The 23,617-nt window shown below is 40.5% G+C and overlaps 1 protein-coding gene across 1 annotated transcript in view; it reads right to left on the bottom strand.

Annotated features, from left to right (window-relative positions):
- Positions 1–23,617, bottom strand: part of TIAM2 (TIAM Rac1 associated GEF 2) — a 168,764-nt gene that overhangs the window by 117,481 nt on the left and 27,666 nt on the right. Inside the window, 1 exon segment of the mRNA XM_032682222.1 lies at positions 20,289–20,431. The gene's annotated coding sequence lies outside the window, so the exon portion shown is untranslated.

Genomic DNA, 23,617 nt, shown 5'->3' with positions numbered 1-23,617 from the left:
TAACAATGGGTCATTCTTTAAATGAATCTTGAGAAGATCATTCAGAAGAGATGAAAGGACAGTGGAAGAAAAAAAACCCACGTGTAATAAACAACCTTCGATTCACCTTAGCCTTTCAAGTTAGTGATCAGACAGCACTGCTAGTTTTTGTATGGGATACACTGGGGGAAGATCATACTCTACACTCCCACAGACTGGTTTGATGCCCTGCTGTTACAGTGATAGCCTCAGTAGCCAGAATGAGTTAAAGGAAAAAAATAAAAGAAAGGACTGCTGGGAATGACAAGTCTCTCAAGATAGTAGAGAGCATCTTAAGCTGTTACCTTAAAAGTTCACTTAAAAACAGTCCGTGCTATGATGCTTTGTTCTCTCCTATAACAAGATATGCCAGGTTACAATTTTGCTGCAGACAGAAAATATTGGTAAAGGGTCTTTCTACATTTCTTTACAGCAGCTTTAACCTCCCATCAAAGCACAGCAGGATGGTGAAACAGTGTTGCTGTGCTCCTCTGGTAGGTGTATACTCTGTGCTGGGGCACAGAAATAAGTGAGGGCATGGGCAGGCTGGACTGGACTCTCCAGCTCCTGGACCCCTTGAGCACCTGGATGGGGAATGGCTGTGTGTCAAAGCTGGAGCCTGCTGGAACCATCACAGATGTGCCAAGAGGGAAGGCCCTCATGTCAAACCAGCAGCAAGACCAGCTGCCTGGCAGGAGCACATTCACATGGAAGGAGAGGGTGAAGAGGCAGATGGATGGTGACGTGGAGCTGCATGGTGTGTCACAGTAATGTCCTGTCACCACCATCCCACATGCACCAAGGGTCCATGAGCATGACTGTACAAAGACACCAGCTTCTGGTCTTTCTTGCAAACCCTTAATTCATTATGCAGCTCTGACCCTCCTAAGCTGCACACAGGCATAGCAGATAACAGGACAGACCATTAACAAGAGCAGGTCCCTGGGGTGAGATTAGTCTCCACCTACGCCTTAGAGGATATCGGTCCCATCCAAAATTTCCCTAAAGTATTTAGTTGAGGACTTCGGTAATTAATTTGGTTCGCTGCTCAGACTCTCCTTTGCTCCCAGTTATTCATCACTGTCCTGCCTAATTCACCATAAAGGAATTCCTGAGGAACTGCCCTGCTGTCAGGAAGGCTCTGTTTATTCAAAGGAAAGACCAAAAGTGCCAATAATTGAATGATTTCACTTGGCACAGACTGCTTAATTTAAATTTTTTTAGCAGAGCAACAACTTTGTAGGTGGGGAGGGAAAGAAGAAATTAAAAACAAGCTCTGAAGCTGAGAGACCCTACACAGTTACTACCATTCTTTGCTGTGGACTCGTCAGCGTTCCTGCAGAAAACAAACTTAGCAGCAAGAGGAACCGCTGTGAGTTCGATACTGCAGGTCCCCTTTCGCTTTACAGTTTATACCATGTTCCTGGAATGCTGGGGATGACCAGTGGAGAAACTGGTTCCTGTCCACATCTTTTGATTAAACTTCTGCTATTTTCCCTTATTTTCAAATTCTAAGGTGGGCCCCTTCCTGTCACAAAATGTCTGAAATATATTGGCTGATACTGGCAGAATACAAATTATTATAAAAACAACACATGCATTGACAATCATACTGTCTTTTTAATGTATTATAACAGTATAACGACATTTCCTTTCCTCAGCATTTTCTACCCCACTGAAAGAAACCACTCTACACTTCAAAAACATCAGCTGCTATAAGACAAACAAACTGTTGATGCTTGGAAATGGTATCAGGACTCAATATTTGCAGAGCTGAGATATAAGATGTTAAATAGAGTTTTCATTGCTCTGTTTGGGTAATTTCTGTTTAACCTTTTTATTTACCCTTAGAAATTCAGAAAAGGATAGTGATGAGCCAAAGCTGTAGCAGATCCTGAGAAAGAAAGGTGTACATTTAGAGTATTTCAACCCTGACCCAGTGATTACAGTACAAACTTAGCATTTTATTTCCCAAAACATAACACAGGACAATATGAGACTGAAAGTGAGTAAGAGGACATTTGACAGAAAGCCAGGGATAAATTGGAAGCATAGTCCACAAGTTTTGCAGCATAATGATCTCTCTCTGATAATATCTTCCTCTTTTCTTACAAAGTCACATATAGACACAAATAGATACTCCTCTACCACAGCCACTTGGCTTTCTTATATCACCAAGTTTAGCATTTGTCACTAGTCACATCTCTAAAAAAGCACCACTGTAATTGTCCTTTTCAAGAAATCCTTCCACAACATGTTGTTCCTGGCCTGTACCATGTACTTAATGTCAGAGATGCAAAATAATGTTTTCTAAATTATTTCTATGAAAGCTTCACACTCTATCAATTAAAGCAGGAAATAGGATGTTAAAGAAAAAGCCCACATTCAGAATTTCCATAAAACCTTTGCTATTAATACACCCAGATTCACTCCATGCTGTTTTTATGATTAGAATCCTTTGCGGAAACATTGGCTGGTTAATAATCATCTACATCTGTCACAATATCCCATTTATGCCTCAGCCTACATCCTTCCATTGTTTTATTAGCTACCTTCAACAAATGATTGTCAGAATTATTTCCTCTTTGTTTGCAGGAATAATCTGAGGATGAAAGAGAAGAAAATAAAAGTGAAAAGGTGACTCTGACTTGTAGTATAATTGGGATGGCAAATAAAGATTTTTAAAGGTCTTGTGTGCTGTTCCACCAGTAAAGCAGAGTGTTTATTAAGTAGAATTTACAGCCTAGACCACCCCCTGAGTTTTTAAGAGTCTGACTGACCAGCCCCAGGTGGTTCTCCCTTTCTCAGGGTTCATCCCAGGAGCAAAGCCCTGAGACTCTGGTGGCAGAGAGCACAGCTGTGTCACCCTGAGACCAAGCAGCACTGTCAGCTGCATCCCCAAGGGCTGGCAGGGACCTGAGGCAGCAGACCCCTAATCAAACCTCTGTCCGGGGCTATTTATATATAATCCATGACTCCACAACTATTGAGCCTGCAACAGGGACCAAGCCCAGAAAGCTCTGCAGATGTTTGCAGGTAAACGCACAGCTTTTTTCAGTACTTTCATGACCAGTCTCACCAAATCCTCTGTTCTGCCGGATTCTTAGACGGAGAAAAAAAAGCCAGAGATCTCCATTTTTCCACAGGTTGAAATAAATTGGTGGTACAAAAATGTAGTCTGTTACTTTGACATGAAAAAAGGGAGAGAAAAGGACAACGTATATTTTGTAGGCAACAGAGACCTAGGATCACATCTATAGCCAGGACAGTTTCCAGATTGATTTGCCCCATTGCAATCCTCATTTTGTTATTTTAAATGCCACACACTACCAATTTCCTACCAGAGGTAACGTGGCCTTCTCTTATCACCCAGGAGCCTGGGGACTGTCCTGATGGGCTGAGAAAATCCCAGGAAGCCTGAAGGGGAGCATGTAGGCACAATGCTACACAGCCTTCACCTGTAGCCCTGTTGCAGTCTTTGCAAGGACAAAATCCGCTCACGCCTATCCTGCAGATACCCCTCCTCCCCACCTCATGGAGGTGTTGGTTCTTGTCCCACTGATGTCCTCAGGAGGGAAGCAACTGAGGCACTCTGCTACAAGGCAAATCGGGCTGATGGGTAATGTTACCCACCACAAAATGCTATAAGAGAACAATTAGTGCTGCTGAGAGCTAATGAATAGCCATGATAACAGAGGTAACCTTACCATTGTTAGATGTCTTCCTTTAAACAGCCAGATTGCAGAGTTAATCAGAGGCAAAACACATTCCCAGCTGCCAGATGAGAAGCAGAGGGAAAACAGTCCTTAAATATATACAACAGGTGTCTAAGGGTGATCCACAATCTTCTGGAAACTTGTTGCTGAAATTACTCAACTGATCTACTAAAAAGGCATTAAGAACAAGCAAATGCTGAAAGCAGCATCTCAGGCTGTTTGTCAGGCTAGCTTTTGATGATGCCTTCTGCATATTAAGGCATTTGGTGCACTCAAGAGCACTAAAAGAAAAGAAAATAATAACAGTGTCCAGAATATTAATCTGATCCTTCATTTGTGAGCAAGATAAACACTGGTTCCACTCAAACTGCCTCATGACTTGATTTGCCATTGGAAAAGGCAGGCTATACTTCAGTTAATTTTGCCTGAGTGCTTTAACTAATCAAGTCTTAAACACAAACATTTGACCAAGACAGAAGAAAGCATGACAACAAAATAGCATTGTTTTGCATGGTGTGGAGCAGGAGAAATATCTGTGAAGTGCAAATAATATATGAAAGAAAACAGCACATTCTGCACTGGGGGGGAAATTGCAATTTTCCCTGGCTGGTGTGGGATGCAGCCCACCCGGTCAAGCCTTGTGCTGAGCAGCGAAGGTGGTGGAATTACCTAATCCAAGGATATTAAGAAGAAATAGTTCAACATGACTCAGAGTTCTTCCGCGTAAGTGGGGCTAGAACAACACGCTACCTGAAGCTGACTTCTGCGTAGGTACAAGGCAGGGAAACAGCACCTTGCTCATTGCCTGCAAGGACCCAGCAGGGAAGGGCACACAGAATCAGTTGCACCTCAAGACCTTGGTGGCACATGCCCTGCAACTGACACAGTGCTCACATGCTGCCCACAGGACCACACAGCTGAACTCCTCCTGCTACATGCTCACTTCTTGCACAATGAGTCTGTGACGGCATCATCACAAGATACACTACTAAGAATAAAACTGTACCTTTTTGTCCATCCCTTAATTAAGTGCATTCAATTCCAGTTTCCATCAAAACTTAGATGTCTCTAACAAATGTTTCATGTTGTTCCCCACCCCTCCTCCTCTCTGTTCCTCTGCGGTTTAATTGAACAGCCCCACAGCAGGAGGAGCATGGTCCCCAGTAAAGAGGAGCCAGCCCAGGCCAATTCTAGGAACAGGGAACTACACAAGCAAGCCATGCCCAGACAGCAGACAGCAACCTCTGAGCCAAGGATGGTCACCAGCCAAACACTGGGTACAGTCACAGATACTTTTATATGGATACCTGAATGTAAAAGCTGGCTTTTGGAAAGGAAATCAGAAGCTGGTGCTGCAGTGCAGACCTCCCCAGGCTGGGCTGAAAAGCAACATGGCCACAGTAGCAGATGTCCAACTCCTGACTGTGGCAAAATGCGAGGGAGAAGCCTGTCAGATCACTCTGTGGCCAAAACCGCTCCTCTACACCCCGCTACCCCTCCAGCACTTCTGCACCCTGGGGGTGACCCAGGCTTCCCTCCACGCTGCACAAAAATGCCTTGGGAACTTCAGTAGAAAACAGTCAGTCTGTGAAAAACAAGAGCAGGAGATTCACAGCCCCTACCAACCAGATATTGTGACTCTGAGCACCATAACTATATCATTTAATCCTGCTCTAGTATCTTACGAGGTAAGGAGAGAGGCAGGCACGTACTACAACAGTTAAAGCTATTGCTTTGATCAGTCTTTCACAGAAGTAAACTACAAAGCCACAGCATTTATTCAGGCTCATGATGTCCTTGTCAATTTCCAAATAATCCAGTTCTGGTGTGCCTGCTCAAATACGCAGCTGCGGCAGGCAGCGGAGGCTGCCTTGCACACCACTGCTTCTGTACAGGCGAATGAGAAAACATCAGTGTCCTACAACCACCACCTAAATTCTGGGTTTAGATTAATTTCACTTTAAAGGACTTAAATTATTTGATACACCGCAGTTACAGAAGTGGAAAATGCAATTGAAACAACAAAGACTTTCTCAAAATCCTGCCTATGCAGGAAGCAGCTCCTGCCCTCAAACACCAGATTCAATACCACTGTTTTGCACTTCTGATTACACTTAGCTTCTCCAACAGCAAATTGAACTGAATATTACTTAATCTATCTGGGAGGGGTTGTTAAAACAGTTTCATTAACAAGCAGCTCTAAACAAGGCCAGCCACATAACTGGACAAGACCCTTTCTTCTGAATACAGTAGGTAAGCCCTTCTCTATGAGCAGCATTAGCTCAATAGACATAACATATTCTGCAAATCAAAGATAATTCATATTATAATGCACACTGTGTTCACATTCATACTGTAATTCATCCCAAATACATCTAACTACCATAGTTCATGCAGTCCATCAAGAGGCGTCTCAGCAAAAGTGTGATTCACAACTTCACAAGAATGCTAGGGGAAGGTTTTTGCTGTCACTGTGAATGTTGATAATTGTTTTACTCCTGAGAATAACTTGCGGGAAGGATGTGCATAGTAATACTAGATGAGTTTTCTGCACATGAAAAAGGGAGAGATTTCCCCTTCTGAGTCCACCACAAACGCATGAACCTCCTGGATCAGTTCTAATCATCAGGCTCTTGCCACTATGTGCAGACTTATGTTTTCAGCTAATACGTCAACAAGCTGCTGTGGTCTGCAAAAAGAAAAAAAACTCATTGGAAGACTACACCTTAGAAATTTGCAAACTGGATAAAGAAAAAAAAAACCTGTGTTAAACCAAAAGTTTTCATTAAACTCTACTGGTTAACCCCTATGAGAAGCACAGAGTGATAGATCACAAAGCAAAAACATAATAAGAAAATTCAAGCTTTTTTTTTTAGGAGAAAAAATCCCCAAACCAGTACACCTTAGAACAAACATTTGTATGCTGTCCCTGTGTCAGACAAATGCTCTGCAGCCCTTCACACACCAGAACAATGGCTTACGAAGTGATGGAAATGGCACCATCCAAGAATCTCAACAACATTAGTATTGCAGTGTTTCCTGAAACCACTACAAGCCATAAACAACGATGGAGAAGTCAGCCTGAGATGCCATTTTAACTCCATCTGTGCAACAATTAAATGGTGCATGAGAGCCAGCATTCACTCCTACTCAGAGACAGCAGCTCTGCCACACAACCCAAGCCTTGCCAAAGTGCTGCCTGGATGCCTGCTGAACGGCTCTTCTGCACTGGGCACCTCCACTAACAAGCGAGGAGGGGTGGGATTCATCTTCTCTAATCAGAGAAAACTTGGTACATTAGCTAGTACTCCAAGTTCATGCTACAGTTAGTGGAATGACTCAGGCAATTTAGAGACTAACTCATCCCATTTTAAATAAGCTTCAGAGATATCTGGGTGCTCATACTAGATGTTCTCTTCTGAGCAATCTTGCAGACAGAACATATGCATGCCTCCTCTCTTGCTCTTGCTATGAAAATTCAAAATAAAATCTATTCTATGTGGTTGTCTCAGGTTTGTTTTGGGGGATTTTTGATTTGTTTGGTTGTTTTGTTTGTTGGGTTTTTTTAATCCCAGTAGCATACTCATTGACACTTTCAACTGCTACTTTTTCTGGAAATAAGCCCTTACTCTTCAGTTGCACATCTTACAGTAACTGAAAAAAAGAAGAGCACTAGCTAGGAATATCCTGTCTGCCTTGAAATAACTCTCCTACTTCCTTTTCCAAGAAGATAAGAAACATCTGCACATACAGGTATTACTACAAAAAAGCTACCTCTCTGTAAGGAAAAGCCTAATTGAAAAATCAAATAATTTCTACACTTCATGGACATAACCTGGTGTAGCAATTCAGGTAGGTAGGTTACAACCTGAGCAACGAGAGGGTGCTGTCGAGCTGTCCAAATTACATACAAGAGCTGTCTCTTGTTAAGAGACAAATCTCACAGTTGCCTTTTTGCTCACCAAGTAATTAAAAAACACAAACTACACTACATATTGATTTTCTTTCCTGTGCTTCCTGTATTCCTTTTCAAGCTGTTCTTCTCCATCACCTCTCCTCTTCCCATCTTCCCTTATTCTCACATCAGCACCACAAATTTTATCTGCTAAACAACTCCACCCCCATTCCCCCTTACACAGAAGTATCCCTTCTTCAACTCAAGGCTGCTTACCCCAGTCCCTGTAAGCTCTTCTGCTCCCTATTCCTTCTCTGACCACAGCCCAATAATGAGCCCTCAAAACCCATCCAGTTATCCACAAGGCACCACGGCAGGTCAGGTCATGCCCCACTTGGTTCATCTGGAGTAGCTTTCTGCTGTGGGCACTGTTTTGAAGCTGGCTGCTCACGAAGATGGGCAGGGAGCAGGGTTAGATGAAGGGGAGCTTCTCTGTCACACAGCCCTAGCCAGAGCACCCACCTAGCTCTCCCCACACCCTTATCTCACTGCATCACTCACACAGCTTTTGCAACCTGGCCCCTTAGGATATGGGTAACACTGTCTGCTACAGATGTCTGCTACCAATTTCTCATACAAGGGAAATCTGAGGATGTCCAAGTCCATGCCTGTGAGACAGACAGATGGCCATGCTGTCATCCTGCAGGTTTATGTGGGCTTTCTCCCACTCACATACTTGGACTTCCAAGTTCCTCTGCCCACCCCTGCTAGTACAAGCATCAACTTCTGTTACATTTATTTATTCCACCTGTGCCATGGCATCAGAACTACACTGGAGCAATCTTCGAACAGCTAGCTTTTCTTCCACTGTAACAGTTTATTAAAGAAAACAAAATACAGCAGTGAATATAAACTCTTTATTATAGAGACAACACTGATGCTCTGAAATCAGACAATAAATCAATATCAGTTTTTGCCTTCAACATAAAGTTATTTTAGCTATCTGCCTCCGCCATTCAGAAAGTCTCCTAGGCTAAATGTACTTGTGACACTCAAGTTGATGGGTTTTTGTCGCCCTGAAAATAGAGAGGACAAGTACAAACATGTCCTAACAACCAGCTGAGAGGAGCAGAGGGACTGCAGAGGTGATGCAAACCATCCTGCAAGTGTGTCACACAGAAGAGCAGAGCAAGGTGCTGCCTGCCTGGCCCTGTCTGAATCCCTTGCACCAGACCCTTCTGCAATCACTTCAAAGACTTGAACTTGGGAGAAGGCCACAGTTAAGTCCCTTTCCAAGGACATTAAGAACAGCTCACTCAAAAGACAATTCATCATGTATTTGGGCACCCCACCTTCCAGAGAGGGTTATCTTCCCACCAGCCTCTCCAATAGGTGCTCCAGTGGATGCCAGCATCAGATGGGCAAACCAGGGGGCTCCCTCTCCTGCAGATGCTCTAATGGCTCCTGGCTGCTATCTGGTGACCCAAGCAGATCCTGGCAGCAGCTGCAGCTGCCAACAGGAACCCCACCCTGGACCACTGCTCCTCCCTGATGCACCCGATATCACACAGCCTGTCTCCAAATGCTCTATTATCTTAACCAAAAATGTCTGAATGTGTTTTCATGTGGAACCTCTATAGCAGCACAAGGTCCGAAAACCCAGCTCTCCTTCTTGAAAGTGCAAGGCAGGAGATTTGATTTGCAGAAGTTGGGTATGGAAAACTAAGCCCCATCATCCAACTAAACAGTAACATAAGGTTTTGTAACTGCACCCCTCTATCATCTTCCTTACTTTAGCTAGCAATATTCCCACTGTGCATTTGCACATTAGGTTGTTGAATTTAGGTGAAAAACTTCTCTGAACGTGTGACACATTCTTGATCTTTACCAGAAAAACAACAGTTCCATCCTGCATTTTTCACCTTGGTGCAACTGTGAAGCAAAACAAAGTCACATTTTTCTATCTGGTTGAAAAGCATGCCCTACAAATAAGTCACAGAATAAAACATCATGATGGCAACAGGTATGAAAAAAAGTAATGAGTTTTGAGAGTAGCTCAGTTTCCTTAAATAAATGGCAATTCATTTATATTGTTTCTCCTCATGCAAATCATCATTTTTGTGTTGTTAGTTTTATTTTTTTCTTTTAGAATATTTTTTTCAGGTATGCATGAAGGAAGCAGGAATGACATTACAACTAAAAAGATGTAGCCACAAAACAGTATGAATCAGCAATTTTTAAACAAAAATAAAATATTACTTAATTTGTTAAAATGATCAAACATAATAATTCTTTTATCAATATAATTGGAACTTTTACAGAACTATTTTGTTCAGTTATTTTTTTAAAAAGACAGACAATTTGAGGAAATTAAAAAGGAAAAACAAACTTCTTTAGAAAAGAGAACAAAAAATGGAAAGTAGAATATTCTTCCAGGTTGGTATAAAGAGATTTGGGATCAGCTGTTGGCCAGCCTCATCAAGAATACATAAGAAATAAATCAGTTTGATTTTCAGTGAGGAAACCTTTGTATAGATGCCAAGGAAAGCTTTCTAAGTAGAAGGAAGCTAAGGCCAAGCTACTTTAGGAAGGTTACATATACAAAAAAGGTAACATGGGAGGAAAATTACATTATGATCCCTTACAATAATGCTAAAAGCCTCCAGTAACTGAATGTGCCAAAATGAAACAAAAAATTATTGTTGCGAGTGTCATCAGGCTGGATTAATTTTTACATGAAATAGGCAAAAAAATTAATTTCCAAATAAATAACACGCAGCTTAAAAGTAATGGCTTTGAAACTTTTCAATAATGTATTTGCTTTAAAGTAGCCCTTTTGGATTTAGACATCATCCTGGGAAAAATCACAGTATAAATTTTCCATACACTCCTTGCAGAAGTGTTTGGAAGGAAAATCCACAAGCTGACAACACAGTTGTGCATTTATATAAGAACTGATCTTCACGACAAAGGCAGTTTTTTGTACGACATTCAGAATATTTTTTTACATTTTGCCAAAAACTAAGCTACCACTTCACCGTGTAACACTTGCTCTTTTCTTTCCACAGTCTAGACAGAAGCAGTGACTCTGTAACTAAGGTTTCCAAATCCTTTCAGTTATATAACCTCGGTATTAAAATTTCACAACATTTTAACTAATGAAGTGCTTCTGACCAGAACTGTTAATATCCCCAACTGCTTGTTGCAGGAGGCAACACTCAGCAACACAAATAGATTGCCATCTGTGTCCCAGGAGGGCAAATTTTCCTCAAAGTTGTCAGCATTAGGAGGAAGAAGGAAAAAACAGCAGTGAGTGTTGACCCAGATCCCATTGATGGTGGTAAAATCCCCACAGCGTTTGGGGATGCCAAGACTTTGTCTAGCAAAATTATTACAATTTTCTGCTATCATAACTAGTTAAAAAAACCAGGCTGTTTATTGCAGAATGACACCTGCTACTGCCTGGCCAAGTACATTCAATCACTCACACAGGGCATACTATCATAATGAACGGAGGGTTTCAATTACAAACCCATAAGTGCTGTGCTGAAGTGGTATCATTATCCCCAGTCAAAGGCAGGGGGAAAGACAGGGAGAAGAGATGGATGCACGGACAAGAGGGCTTCTCCAGGCAGAATGATGGCCAAGGGGTGGATGGGGCTCAGCTATCCCAAGCACTGTTGCTGCATCTTCTCCTATAGGCTGCACACTTAATCAGCAGGAAAGGATTTCACATGGTGCATAGTCTGTTAAAATACATGCAGAAAAGCAGCAGCTGGTAAAGCACCATATAGTGCTTAGTTCATCACATTCTGCAAGAACTTGGAAGGGGACACAGTGGGTCAAGGTCACTGGTCCACTTAGGAGAACAAGCCTTCAGCAGTGACCATCAGCAGCAGACGCAAAGCAAGATCTGGGGGAATTACAGAAATACAGTAATCATGAAGTGGTCTATTAAAGATTAAAGCCTGTTTGCTTTTTTTTTAAAACCAAACATTTCTTTAGAAAGAAAAAAAATTTTGGTCACACAATCTGTATTATTCAGGAAATCAAAACAGATGATCAAAATGATCACTTCTGGCCTTGCAATATATTAATTTTTTTAAAAATTGTCATTCTCTCTGTTTTTCCCCATGAAGTCCAAAGAATTTAGGAAACCCAACCTTCACTTCCTGGATTTTACTATAAATCTTTCTTTACTGATTCTACAAAAGTCTTGGAAATCAAATATTTTTTCATTTCCAACTTCTATGAATAATCAAAACTTTGTTCAACATTATGGTTTTTATTCCAACACACATAAATAGCTTCTTGACTTGCTTAAAACCTGAAACCACTTTAATCAATTGGCTATACATAGTCTGGATAAATACTGAGTTTGAGATACTGGGTATACAGCCAATCCTGTGCTATTTGCTAATACTTTGATCTAATTTCACATTATTTTAAGAAGAAATTAAAAATATTCTGGTGAGGACAAAGGCAACAGTAAAGAAATTACAGCCTGGAAAAGCCAGAGAATATTTACATTAGCTAAAAATTCAACTTGTTCCAAAAGAATTCAAAAGACAGAAATACATATAGACTTACCACAAAATGAGACACAAATACCCACAAATTTTTTATTTTGTTAATCCCAGAGAAATTCACTCTTGATTTTCCAGAAATCTACCACTAAGTATATTTAATAGCATTAGTAGACAGCACTACAGTCTCATTGTGTCTGTAAGGCACTGCTCCGTTTTCTGTGGAAACATTATAGCAGAGGTGATTTATGTCTGTGTAACAGAAAGGGCTATTCTGTAGAAATATCACAGGAAATGACACACAGGAAATAAACCAACACAGACATCTTACAATCATTTCCTAAGCTGTAGCACAGCAATCTGCTGAGCTCCTGAAACAACCCAGATGCTTCTGATGAAAGAATGAACAAGCACCAAAAAGGTTTCCCTCTCCCAGCATGGCTGCTGGGTCCTAAGAGGAGAAAAGGATGAACAAGGCAACAAGCTATGGAATAGCTGGTTATTTGCCACCTGGAAATATTCTTTATTGGGCACTAACTGTTCAGTCCTGTCACAGTTCATCTACGGTGGCTACGGACAAAGTGGGGGGACCTGCAGTGGCTGTGAAAACAAGAAAACTGAAGATTAATATGTGGTGAATGCCCAAGTGATGGCTGTGGGACAGGTCATATGGAAGAAAAGTCACAGTAAGCCTCATGCCAAAGCTTTCTCGTCTCATAAGAATAGACTTTTTAGCAGGTCCTGAAGAGACAGGACAAGAGGTAACAGTTTTAACCTAAGGGACAATAGATTCAGACTAGATATAAGAAAGAAATTTCTTATGATGAGGGTGCTGAAACACTGGATTGCTCACAGAGGCGGTAGATGTCCCATGCCTGGAAGCGTTCAAGGCCAGGTTGGACAGAGCTCTGAGCAACTTGATCTAGTTGAGGATGTCTGTGCTCATCGCAGGTGACCTTTAAAGGTCCCTTCCAACCCAAGCATTTCCATCTTTCTATGATTCTATGAACTAACCCCAGCATCATTCACATAACAACCACTTACCATGTGTTATTCTACTCTAATGCTCAAAAGCATCTGTTCCCTTCCCACAAGCTCCTACTGTGTCAGGTAACGGACAGCACTGAAATTCAGTTCCTGTCCTCAAGAGCACTTAATTCAGGTTACAACAAGGTATCAACAGATGCAAAGAAATAATTGTGCTTTAGTCAGGTTTGCCAATGTGCAACAAAAGACCGCATCCAGGAAACCAGATGAACTCAATAACATTCTAATATTAATTTTATTAAGGAATGCTAGGACATACCTCATGAGTGTTTAACTGCATGCACAGTATGGAGAACTGCTTTTTATCCAAGTAAATTTTACCAGTTAAAAATAGCCAGAAAATGAAGAAATATCTCATCATACTATCTCATTATTGCTTAATATTCTACTAGTCCCACCCATGTTTCATACAACTCTTTAATGGAAAATAATACATATGAAAGGCACATATGCAGATCTCTATACAATATATTAAAAATCACATCTGACATTGGTGTCCTAGGCTACAAACCAATATGAGACATCTCTATACTATTATTTTCTATGGAAAAAAGATTAGAAGTATTCTGTACTAATTTGGATACACAGAGGTTTACACAAGCAGATTACACTGACACACACTTTATACGTAATTATTTCTTGTAATTCTTTTCCTTATCCACTTGAGGAATTAGCACGGCTGTTTCAAGACTGCAACCAGAAGAAGATCCATGTCATTCCATGACACCTTTTTTTTTTAGACAGAAGTTCTTTCCTCAAAAGATTTCATGTGATATTTTATCATTAAGTACATTGAAGTCACGTAGCTGGTGAAATACCTAGTATATACTAGGTATATATACTAGTATATAGTATAGAATATATAACAACATATATTTCACTACTGTATAACTTAAAAGTCAAAAGATACTGTTAATTTTTGTCTTAAGTGAAAGTTAGTCTGCAAGTAAAAATGCCCTTTTCTATAAGAAAAAAAAAAAGCTTTGAGACAAATGAGTACAAAATTTACTGTAATTACATGAAACTTCCCACAGTAAAAATGAGTATGATTTTCTTCAGGTAACTAAAAAAGGATATGTAACACTTCTAACACTTACACTATTACCTACAAATCAAGGAATCATAAAATACACAGATGCGGTATTAACACCCAAACCATCTTAAAACACTGTGGGTGAAATTTTGGTCCCTTAAAGCTGACATCAAACTTTCTGCTAACTTTGACAGTGACAGAATTTGATTATTTGTACCAACTCAGAAAGCAGAAAAGGGTAAAGAAAAGGCTTTGAAATAGAAAACTAAAACAATAAATAAGGTTGCTTTAATCACCACTTCTGATGTCTTTGATCATGCAATTTCTGTCTCTCCCTCTGCTATGCCAACAAGCCAAAGGTTCAGTGCCTGGGTAGTTGATTTATCACTCCCTGTGACAGAGATTTGGACCATGCCCTTCCTACTGCTTCATGCCTAGCAAAACACAACACAGGAGCTCTTACACCAGTTGCATTTTAACAGTGCAGGAAAAGATCCACAACATTAAAATTCAGATTTGCAGTGACTCTGTCCAGAGCACTGCACTTCCTAAAACTAGAGTTGGTTTTTTGGGGGTTTGGTTTTTTTTTTTGTTTTGGTGGTGTTGTTGGGTTTTTTTGGGTTTGTTTGGGATTTTTTTGGTTGGTTTTTTTTTAAGGTTGGAGGGAAGTTCCTCAGTGATCAGTGTGCAAGAGATCTTGCAGGAGAAGGGGTGGCAGCATTTGGCTCCAGTCCCAAATGAAAGGGTGTTCTGCAACTATATTGTCACCTCTTCAGATATACTGCAGAGACTTCAAAGGAAGAACATTTCTGGAAATCAAATGGCTCGTTGAGTCCAACGGAAGAAATATATCTAAAGGCTAAATGTCTTTCATAAGAAACTGCACTCCAATGACAGCTGTTACTCATACACAAACCACCCATTCTGGGGAACCTAAACAGCAACTATATCAGTGAATGAAGGGCAAAGTTTTCACAAGAGGCCTTAATGAATGAGTTGAGGCAACATTTAGTGCCTCAGCCAGCTGAAAAACAAATTCTGTAGCACTGTATGAACTTCTACCAGATTATGTTGCTACCGGGAAGTGCACTGAACTCCAGTACTACTTAATTACTATACATATGCTTTTTTTTTTTTTAAGTATTTTTAAATATGTTTATAAACATCTCAAATTTAGCTCACCAGTTTTCTTTAGTTCCATCAATAATTATTATTTCAGTGCCAACAACAGGCAGATAGAAAAGTAATTAAAATTTCAGTTCACACAAATGCATGCAACATTTGCAGTGGACTAAGCACCAAGTTTGCTTGCAACAGCAAATACAGAGGCAACATTTTCTTAAATGTTGTCTTTAGACCGATGAAACCTCCCAAAACTTTCTTTTTAATATTGTCCACATTGCTTTTACAAGACAAAGCTGTGCAAGGTATGAGGATGTGAAGAAGAAACACTGACTTTGTTTTGAAGTGAGAATTCTCAATAGCTACTATGTGTCATTTTCTTTTCTGATCTCTGATTTCCAAGATCATTTTGCTATCCTATTTAATATTAGCCTGTATTACACAGTCAATTATTTCAAAATATGTTATTCGCAAATATGAAAGTATAACATGTTTTTTAAGAGACTAATTCTATATGCAAATTCAGCAGAAGACTGTAAGGAATATTTGATGTACATCATTTTAAGAAATAATTAAAAAAAACACTTCTCTGATATATCAAGGTAGAAGACAATACACCAGCAGATCACGCTGTAAGATTTCACAGGACACTGGAATGGTGGAGCACAAATGAGAGTTCACCTTCAGGAGGGGAGTACATCTCTGAGCAGACAAAAAGCAGCAGCTGTCAGAATCTCAAGCAAGGATGTCCACCGCCTGTTAATGACAGTGGTAAGGCTCAGGTGGGAGAACAATCATCTATCCAGACTGCCAGAGAACTTAGTAAAATGTCTCTCAGAGAAATATAAACACAAATCCTCCTTTTGCTCCCATGCTCACACACAGAGCACTGCTGTTTCTGCTCAAAGCATGGTCTTACAGACCAGGAAAAACCCGAGGTAATGCTTACTGTATATCAGCTACACTACCTACGCACACCAACTCCCACCCACTCGGTGTTACAGCGGAGGAGGATGGGCTCTCTAGCATGATGGATGAGCTACATCTTGCTGGCCGCAGAGCAAGAGTGGACACACTGATAGTTATCCTGTGGGGCCACAGATCAGCACCCTGTGCTCCCCTGGGAAGTTGCATTCTCCTTCACACTGTACCACGGTCCACAATCCCAACAGCTCCACAGGGGAAAGGTGCCACTTTGCTCCTTTCATTCCAGCATTCTGTCAGCACTGCCAGCTTATAGAAGCATCAAACTGGATATGCATAACAGGGACAGCTGTCCTGTGGATGGAGAGTAGCATCATTAAACTTTGTCAGGCATGCCTAAATTTTTGGTGTTGTCTTTAGTAAAGCTGGTGATCCTTGCTAACGGTGTAGATCAGCTGTTAGGCCATGGTGGACAAGGCTGTGACAGTGAACACCAAGGAAACAGGGAAAGCAGTGCACAACAAGAAAATAAGGGTAGGCAGTAACTGCAGATAGCCAGCTTTGGAGACAGGAGTATTATCTCACCTTGAAGCTTTTAGGGCCTTATATATTTCTTATGGGATTACCCTGCAAAAAATGCATACACCAGATTGATTCTTTTAGGAAATCAGTAACTCAGTTTTACTGAGTTTATCTGCTGTTGCCTGCCAATAAGAAATTGTTTCCTGGATACAGAGCTTAAACAGCAGGCCACAAGACTTCCTTCAGTACACCAATGTTTTCTGCTTCCTCAGCCTTTTTTGCACATTTCTCCTTGTACACTATGCCTGAATATCAGCCATGGGGCCTTGTCCAAATAGCCACAAAGCTTCTTTCTTCAGTGTCCCTACTTCATTTTGTATTAAGGTTGAATGTATATTGTTGGTACTGACATTATCTATTACTGAAACAGTTTTTAAGATTACTCTATTCCACAGTTTTTGTGAAGGTACTGGTGGGTATTCTTCTCATGTTTCATTACTTTCCCAATCAGTCCATCACAAACTTGGTAGCTTTCTTCCCCTCCTTGGTTTACAAACTTTTGTTTGGTATTTTCTCATCCAATCAACCCCACGAGTAAGACTTTTACTTGCAAAGGAGGTAAATAACCAGGCCTTGCTTTTAATTACTTTAACCTGGGAACAATTCGTTGCCAGAGTCTACAGATGGAGTGCTGCCCCTTTCCAGGCATTTTCTAAACTGCAAATCAGTGCAGGGCCTTGCCTTCCTCATAAGATTAGGTTTTAAGCCAGCTCTATGTCCTGAACATACTTTGCTGGAATACTTAATATGAGTCCGCTGACACTAACAGAGCCAGCCTGAACGACTCTGCCTGTATGGGTGGCTGCTGTAACAAAATTCAGCACAATGTAAATGAGGAAACAATCAAACTTGTTACTGTGATTCACAGAACAATTTCAGGTTGGAAAACTGAACAGATGGCATTTGTGAGCTTTATTCAATATCTTGGACTTTTTAATTAGATTCCTGTTCATGTCAGTCTGCTGGTTTACAGCAGGAGACCCCAAGTTTCAAAGTAACCTTAGGAATCCCATTGCTCTATCTGACAGAAACCACTATGTCAGGAAACTGCTGCAGGCATAGCTCCTGTTGCTTCCACACCAAGAACTGGTCAGCAGGTAATTAAAAGAACAAAATTAAAGGGACAGTCCAAAAATGCAGCTATGCTTTAGCCAAAATGCAAATTAGAGGTTTAATGCACCACACTGTTTTATAATTTTAGGATGCTCTTGGTATGTTTATCATTAGGAGTCTGTATGCCATAATTTTCTCCTCCATGTCTTCATGTGGTTCTCAAATTCACCTTCTGCCACTGACAAGCTCCCTCTGGGTTTTCACTGCAGGTGGGCACAATGAAACAAAATGAAACAAAATATACTGACTGATAAAAAGCTGAAGAACTAGAAAGGGAATAAATAGTGCATCCCTCCCACAGCACTCGACTGTGGCAAATAGCACCAGCAGACTCTGATGGCTGTGGGTACAAATGCCCCAACAGACACTAGTGTTGTTAAATTTTAGAATCAGGTTCAATACTTCCTTTTACCAATACAGAACAAACAATCAACCAACCAAGCAAAACCAATCAAAACCCCCACAAATCCCCAACAGATTGACTAACATAACAAATTAGGACTTTTATGAGTGTTGCAGTCCATAAAATCTCTGTGACACTTTTAATCTGTGGCAATAGAGTATGACACAACACACTGGAACAGTAAGTCTAGTTGTATCAACCAAAATGGCACAGCTTTACGGCTGTCCTTTTGTCAAAATCAATTAGAAGTTCACTATTTTTGAGTTGTTTGTTTATATTATTTTATATTCCCTCCTTTCTGAGGAGGGAAACTCCAAAATTCAGAAGACCTTCTAGACTGCTGTAATCACACTCAACAGAGCACTGATCACACCCGCAAATCCATTTTCATCTTATAATATACCCTTATTGTATAAGCTAGTACTAAAATTAGCCTGTTTTAGAAAGAACGGGCCAAATACTCTGTAACCAAATAACAGCAAATGAAGCATTTGTGCATATCTACTTTTTGTGGTATCAGTGCCCTAAGTCCCTTTCAAGTGGTAGAACTCAGAAGTCATTACAAAATGTAGCAATGCTCCATTATATACTGATTTCAAAAGAGATGAGGGGGTTACAAAATAAACTGAACATATACCTATATATTACTTTTTAACTCTTTGAATATTAAAGAGCAATCAGCTCTAATTGTTACCAGCCTGGTATGTGTGAGTCAGGGAAAAAAACCCTGCAACTCTCTGCAACTTGGAGAGTTCCCTCATTTATTCGGCACGATTTTACCCCAAAGTATTTTGTCAGGAAAGAAAAGCAATTCTGTCCTAGCACAGAATGAGACTGAATTCCTCTGAAACTGCATTCCTTTCTAGTGGATGTGATCATGTCAGACACACTCCTGGGGAATGAGGATGAACAGGATGTGTTGAAGTCCAACCATGCTTCCCTGTGATGTGCAAAACTGCCCATAGGCCTAAACTTCCTAAAAGGTGGTTTTGTCAGGGTTGTGCAGTGAACTCCAGCTTCAAAGGCCAAACGGGTCTGGATTTCATGTTAACTAGTAGCATACATGTTGTAGTAGATAGCACAGTATTGATAACAATGTAGTAACAGCACACAGCGCTGAAGCAATCAAAAATAACCAAAAGTTGAATAAATGCTCTCAATAAGCCTTTTAAAAAACATCGTGATTAAGTCTTTTAAAAATCTCTAAATAACCCCTTTATTTCAGATGACAAAACAAAACAGGGTGGAGGAAACTGGCCCTACCATAAACTCAGTTGCACCAAGCCTTTCAAACCCTCAACCAAAACACATCTCTCTCTCATATGCCACATTCACAGTGTTTCTAACTACATCTGACAAACACCTGATGATCACCAGAGTTTAACTGTAACACTGCTCTGTCCTTTGGGTGAGACATCAGGAGCAGGTCATCACTTCACTGGTGATTTTGTGCCTAATTCTTGAATGATGCATACACCAGAAACTGCTCATCCATTCCTCCTCCTTTGAGAGGGAATCTACCACATCATAAGACACTGAGCTGAGCAGGAAAAAGCCCAAACCCCTCCCTTTCCCTACTGAGTTAAGTATAGAAAACTGCATCTATGCTATTTACAGATTTGAAGGCTTGTCTGTTTTGTAAATACAAACTATTTTGAAGCCAGAGGCCTTAAAATTTGGATTAATGCCTTGAGAGAAACAATTCACATAGCCTACGTTTCCCCCTGTGCTGATGTTCACTACCGGCTGACTCTAAAGTCTCAGAAGCACCTAGCCAATATGAAACATTAACACCCAGGGACTAAAACAAATTTTAAGCTGGTTCTATCTGGATCTTGGCCTATAATGTTTTATAATACAATTTACCCATTCAGAAATAAACAAACCAACAAAATAAAAGCAAACAAACCTTGCATAATTTATTTGATCTCCAAATGTCTTCTTTCTCTCTGCATCATGAGTGAAAGCACAGAGAGAGGGTGAGGTGTCCTTGCAGCTTTCCAAGCTGAAGAATTATTTGCTGGAAGTCTTTATTTTTGTAGTGTTGGCAATCTGAAAAACAAAAATTGTTTTGTTAACACCTGTATCCCTAGATACATTAGAAATAAGGTTTGTTCTGAAGCACCGCCAACTAAATGATTAACCCCTCCTACGCAAAAGCCAACAATTCTCATGCAAAAAAAGCAGCTAGAAACATCTCCACTCAATTTGTACCTTACTTACACATTCTGTGCAGACCGCTCAAGCACAACAGCTAAAAAACTTCTTTCTACGTAGAAATGGAAATTAGAAAGCCAGTAAAGCAACACATTACAACCATATGCTTCAAGAGGAGCTTTTGTTAAGCTGTCCAGGTTTCCATCTAGGAAACACACAACCAAGAAAGGTGCCTTGAAACAGGCCAGCACCACCACAGTCCCTTTTCTACAGCGGTGGCAGAGACCACAAACGGTACCTGTACCATAGCAGAATTGCCCATTTCCACACATTCTTATTTAAAACTGCTATCAAATCCCAGCCAGGACCTCCGAAAAATAGCTGCACATCAGTTACAAAGAACTCCTGTGGAAGTTCTCTTCCACCAGCCAAGCTCAGCTCTGAAAAGCCAGTCACTACTTTTGAGTAGACCAATATGGAACAGTCGGCTGCTCTTTTGCCCACACCACCTCACAATGGTAAGACAGAAGACATAGACACCATCCTCAGTGTATTTGCACTGAACAAGAAGAGTGCCTAACTGAACTCCCAAAAGCTGGCACGGAGAACTTCATGCTTTACCAAGTCTGTCATTTTCATTCTGCAAAGTGTCATTCTATTATATTTTCTGTGATATTTAAATTGGCAAAGTTGATTTTAAACTGCTTCTTCATGGCACACAGCACCTTGTCAGAAAAAAAAACTTATATCTACAACAGTTAAACTGACATACCACAGAATTAAAACTAACACAAGAATTTTATCATACTCATGCTTAAAAAGGCAGATCTTACTGAAAAGCCTGGTGATGGAGTCACTACACAACTAAACAGATTCTTAACTAAAATGTTACATGTAAACCTGTAAAATAGAAACTAGGTGTTACTCCTGTCTAAAGCTGTTAAATTTCCCTTTTCTAAGATTACTAGTGGAGTTGGAGCAAAGTCCTAAACTGACTTCACTCAAAACAAAGGCTGTTTTATTAAAATAAAATGCAAACAAAATAGCAAAGAATACAAGCTGCAAAACCCCCATACAAAATGGACAAATTAACAATGGGTGAGCAAAGTAAAGAGCAGTATCAAGCTGCAAGTCACACCCAAGAGGAAACTTGAGTAATAAGATGTAAGTAATATTTGTCTTAGTTGTTACTATAAAAACACTTGTAAAGTTCCAAATACAAAACACAGACTTGCTTTGACAGTAGGGAAAGGTATGTATCTATCTACACAGAACATTTAGAGCACAGACCACCAAAGCCCTCCTAATTGTGGCTGTAAGGAACACAGAGCCAAGCACTGCAGGACAGGGTTGCAAGTGCCATGACTATGGCATTCAGATAACACCACTGTGACCCATGTGTCATGGATATCTTCTTTTGCAAAGTTCATAGTGCTGCTACTGTGGTCGACCTCTATCTTTTCCTACAGAACAGCACAGCATGGATCCACTCCTCAAAGACACGCAGCACTTCCTTCACCATGATATCCAGTTCCTCAGCACCTGCAACTAAGACTCAAAAGACCTGGGTGATAACTTGCTCTCACCTACATGATTGCAAAATCCCTGAACTGAGAGGTGCCCTTTTTCTTCCCATGTTCCAGCTCACTGCAGAGGGCAGCTCGAGCATTTTCTTTTTTCGTCTGGAACCACATTTCCAGCTCTTCATAGATGTAGCTTCTTAACTAATGCTTTGATAGATATGGAGTGAGACCTAGTACAGATCTAAATAAAAGACCTGTGTCAGTATACACACGTAATTTCAACAATGTAGAGTTAAAATCTGCCCTCACAGGCAAACCTGACTCCCCTGGATTTTTGCTGGCCCATAACTATATGGAGAATACAGCGAACTGTTAGCTAATTACAGCCCAGGTGACCTTACTGTACTAACACTCAGTCATCCTAGATTTGTAAATGTACAGCTAAAACATTTCAATCTGGACAAGAACAGACAGAAACAAGAACACAGCGTTTTATAGCAGGCAGATGGTGTACTACTTTTGATACAAAAGAACCATTTTATGGCAAAGTATTACAAGTATCCCTACCAATCAGGTCTTACTTGGATACTTATTAAGGATGATATCCTGCTCTGTTTGAAGAAAACTTCCTGGCCGGGTAAGAAGGCCAGATTTTTTGAAGTGTTTCCAGCACTCCCAGCAAGCTACCTCTTAGGGAGGTCACAGTGCTCCCCCGCAAGCAGTCCATCAAACGTTGAAGGAAGTTTGCCATGGTGAATACAAACTTCCCAGCAGTGCTCTGCCAGATCTGTGATACCCATCTCCCCAGATCTGCACAATCTTCAATTATAAGGCTTAACATAAGAAAAATCTACATTTGTCCACACATACAGAGCTTTACACATTCAAGTTCCTTTTTCTAGTAGGCTAAGAGGAAACAGGCATCTTATATCAGTGATCTTACAACACTCCTCTTTCCCCTCGCCCAAAACATGTCTTTTAAGACCAATGATTCTCATCAAACCTCTACTGAGGGCAAAGTACTTCCAAAGGAATCAATATGAAAAAAAAAAAAAAAGAAAAACCAACCAACCAACCAAACAAAAAAAAAAAGGAAAAAAAAAGAGAGAAAAAAACCCCAAAAAAACCCAAAAAGAAAATGGTAGAAAAAGACAAAGTAGTACTTAAAAGACAAAGATTTGCTGTACTATAATAACAACAGTCACATAAACCTCATACATCCCAGACTCAGGTTCTTCCTTCCTGCACATTAACGAGGACAAAAATCCCATGCACTAAGCATGGCAAATACGACACTCTAGGCTCTGTCATTTAGGTAGGCATAGCTGCGAGTGTCTGAACAGAATAGATTAGGCAGTATGTGCTACGGTAAAAAACTGCAGTTTGTCATTCATATTGTACTTACTTTTTCATTTTCCTGCTCAATAGTGAGGTACACAAAAATAAACACCAGCAAAAGGCTGAAGTAAAGTCCTTAGTACAAAGCTACCATAGGCCTTTCCAGCTCTACTGTAAACAAAGAGTGAATTACATTATACACTCAATAGCAACACTAAAG

This window comes from Chiroxiphia lanceolata, chromosome 3 (genome assembly GCF_009829145.1).
Source record: "Chiroxiphia lanceolata isolate bChiLan1 chromosome 3, bChiLan1.pri, whole genome shotgun sequence".
NCBI classification, from domain to species: Eukaryota; Metazoa; Chordata; class Aves; order Passeriformes; family Pipridae; genus Chiroxiphia; species Chiroxiphia lanceolata.
Note: the sequence above shows the minus strand (reverse complement) of the source record. Positions and strands in the feature narration are given on the sequence as shown.